Genomic DNA, 4,062 nt, shown 5'->3' on the forward strand with positions numbered 1-4,062 from the left:
AATGTTGAGGTGGAATCTCAATCAGAATTTATCAAGTCTGGTGTACTATGCTGTGAGCTCAGGGCTCATACAGAATAGGACAACAACTAGCATCCATGGAGGTGTTTATTATAATTGCCATTCAATGGACAGAAATGGTGAAATGGCCAGAGGTACACTTGCTCCTGAGATATTTACATGTCTGAATCATCAGGGGATGGCATCTTAGAAAGTTTCTTTTAAGATGAATGCTTGGAAAAATTACCACACCATATGGATTTTTTGGGAGGGGGGCCAGAATTCTGGGACTTCTAGTATAAAAAGCTCTAATACAGGACAGAGCTTTGGGCCAAGTGGTCTTCAAACTGGCAGTATCATGTTACTCCTTCAACTATAATTGCTCTTTTACTGAAAAATGACTAGAGCTCTGTTAAACACTAAAGATGTCTTATCATCCATACATAACCATCATAAGACTTTCTGGGCAGACCCATATGTATGCAGTACTACCTTTACTTCAGAACACAGTCACTATAACCATACAACGTGCTTGTCACCTTAATATGTGTATGTGTGTACACGCAAGTGCACATGCACATGTGTGTATCTTCAAACAGTTTACAAAAGCGGTTACCGATCTACAAATTAATGTAAAGAAAGAACAAAGCTGGTTCTAACAAATAGCATGATAACATTTCTCTGTATAAATGACATATACTACATCGACTACCAGAATCTTGACTTCTACTGAACTATATTTATGTACCAGAATAACGTGATGTGAATAATACATATTTAAATAGCGCCCAGTTTAAATTTGAAGGCCCACCCTTAATAGAAAACAAGACAACTATTGGGTTGACAACAACTGAGCAAAGCAACTAAGGTTGAATTTGCACACTGATGTACCACAATTATTCTATGTATCTACAATATGCATAGCTACATGTAACTTCTGGCCATGTTACAAACAGCAGCACATGACCACAGATGTCACTAATATTAATAAGACTTCAGAATCATACTATGAAAAAGTAGGCTGTGAATGAGGTGCGGCACATTAACGTACAAATCTATAGCTTTGTGTAACTAAGATTTCAATACATACAAAATAATATGAAGGAATCATTTTTCTGACTAGACTACACATAATTATGGCTGATGGTATTTACAGAGTTGAATAATTGGGTCAAGACAAATTATTAAGTAAAATTAAGATGCCGTGAGAAGAAAAAGGTAACAAAGGGCCTGGACAGACAGGCCAAAATAAAGCTGCTTTGGGCCACTTTGGAGGTATGCTCTTTAAATGGCACACACATCTTAAGAGACTGGAAACTGTGCCAAAGCCACGCTCGGGTCCTAATGACTGGAGTGTGGCATTGGCGCAACTTCTGGCCTCTTACAATGTGTATGTTTAAACAGCATACCTGCAAAATGATCCGAAGCAGCTTTATTTTGGCCGGTCTGTATGGGGCCAAAGATATTTATTAAAGGCAAATTATTTTAAAGAAGTGGGACCTTTGAATAAAAGTGTACTGTACATACTTCTGCACTTTTCCCTTAATCAGCGTTGGTAATCATGCGGCCACCCATCTTTGGTTTAAATGCAACTCCCAGCAGCCCTAGCCTACACAGCCAATGCTGAGGAATGCTGGGAGCTACAGTTCAAAAACATTTTGGAAGGCTGTGTGATTCCTGTCCCTGGGCTTAATGTTCCCTTAATTGTTTTCAATGGTAGTATCTGAAGGATGAATGGCCATTTAACTTGAGGGATGTGAAAGTTGTTGTTCATGCATTACAGTGCTCTAGGCAGGCAAGGTTAGCTCTTTGTTCAGCCTTCTTCATAAGAGGCACTGGTGATGCAATGCCTAAGAAAAATCCCTGTCCCATCCCCATGAGCTCAGTCATCATTGTATGTATCAATATGCTACTACTTTCCTGACTATGACCTTTGCCAATTCCTGTCAATTTTTGGCAGTGCAATCTCAAAGAACTGAGACAGCAGACTAGAGAAGGGAAGAGGGAAAATACAGAGGAGAAGGAGGAACAAAGCATAAATTTGTGCTACACTGAGACCTGAGATAATTTTTTCCTGATAAAATGGAATTACGTCAGCTCTGTAGTAATGTATCAATCAACAACCTGCAACCTACTGTCTACTAAATACCATTATACACTCAACAAGGAACTTATATAATGTTGCTTGAGGATTTATTTTTACGACTGGTGTATGGCTTAGGCTACTGGTGTGCTTTATCTACAATACAGTGATGGAGTGTTCATGCACATTAATGGAACTGGATCTAAACATGCAAAATCAGAGGTGATAAATGTAAGAAACTTTTGTCTGTTCAACACAGAGCATTCAGCACTTCATTCTGAAGTACTAAGATTTTAAAAAGTCTCCCAGTTGAATTCAGTGATTTCAGGAGTGCATCCCATAATTCCAAGCTATAAATAGTATTAATAATAATAAAAAAAAATTAAGGCTACTGTATTGGTCCTTATTTTGTAAAGTATTCTGGTTGAAATCACTCCATTTAAGCAATGCCATTTTCAGGCATTTGGTTTTATGGGTTCTCCAACATTTTCACGATCCTAGGTAAATGAATTTTTTATTACATGCCTCTAGACATCACAAATCTGTGTTTACTTTTAATGTTCAAATTGGAATGGTCTTAATTATGCCTAAATACTTTTGATGGTTATGCTGTAGATACTACTTTGTTGTTGTATGACTGGATAAATGAACACAGGATTCTTTCAGACTAGATAAACACAAGGAGGGACGGTGTCACAGATTCCAGCCTAGAACTCATACGGTGATCTGTACATGATTAAAGCTGCAGATAAAAAAATAACCAAAACTCACAATACAACTAATTCTGTATCATTGTGCTCTTTGAGGAATCAGAAAAATGTAGAAAAGAAACACACTCTGTCTTTGTGATGATTATATAGCACCAAAATCCTAAAAGAAAGTAAAACATGTTTCTTAAAAGGCATGAGCCTTCAGTTGATGTGCGTCCTACCTGAGTGGTGGTCATGTGCAAACAATTGTTCTCACTATGCTCAGAGATGCAGTCCCATTTGCATTAAATATCCATCCAGTGAGTACAACAGAGCTCTGATGAATAGAGCAATGCAATGGAATGAACATCTATCTTAGTAGTAGCTATAGTAAGTTGTTTACATCTGTTGGCCCTCTTGTTTTCTCACTGTCATCAGTTCTGCAATGAGTTTCGCAGAACAACCCCATGGCCAAGACACACTGGAGGGCCCATTAAAAAAGTGAGTGATGATATATGAACTAAATGAAGAATATATGGAGTGGCTCAGGAACATCTCTGAGAGGGGTATCCTAGGCAGGTGAAATACTGGTTCGATAAGGAACATCCAGCAGCAATGAAACCAGAGTCAGCTGCATCCAGATGGAAAACTAAGTTTGGGCCACTACTAAGAAAGGCACATCTGTACTGAGAAAGGCAGACATACATTAATTTCATGGCCACTATACATAGCTTACATCAGTTAATAAAGAATTCACATTCAAAGTGGGGCTTGTGTACCACAGAATTATAATAACCTGAGATCTCTATAACTTACTCAAGTCAGGAAACTTGATTATAAACATCATCCTCTGTTTTCTCTTGCAACCCTGTTACATACACTCAATCATAAAAGCAGAAAAGAAAATCCTGGAATCAAACTTCCTAAAATTATTTTGCAAGTCAGAGAAAGGCTTTTGTGACACTATCTTATGGAATATCATGAACACTGGCAGAAAGCATCTTTCACTGACTACTGTTTCACATGCCGCCGTCACCACCCCCCCAATTGAAATACAGATGGGAAAAGGGATCCCACTGAGATCAACAGCTTTGTCACTGTTAAGATTACAGCCTTATGTGGGACATATATCATCTCTCACATGAAAAAACCTAAGCCAACATATTAACATATTAAGATAGCATAGCAGTGAAAGATATTAACATGGTTATATGAGTAAAAAATACATTACTCGTATGGAAGGATGTAGGGCATAAACATAGCATTAAGGATGGCAGGCAGAGCAAATATATA

This window comes from Sceloporus undulatus, chromosome 6 (assembly GCF_019175285.1).
Source record: "Sceloporus undulatus isolate JIND9_A2432 ecotype Alabama chromosome 6, SceUnd_v1.1, whole genome shotgun sequence".
Taxonomy (NCBI): Eukaryota; Metazoa; Chordata; class Lepidosauria; order Squamata; family Phrynosomatidae; genus Sceloporus; species Sceloporus undulatus.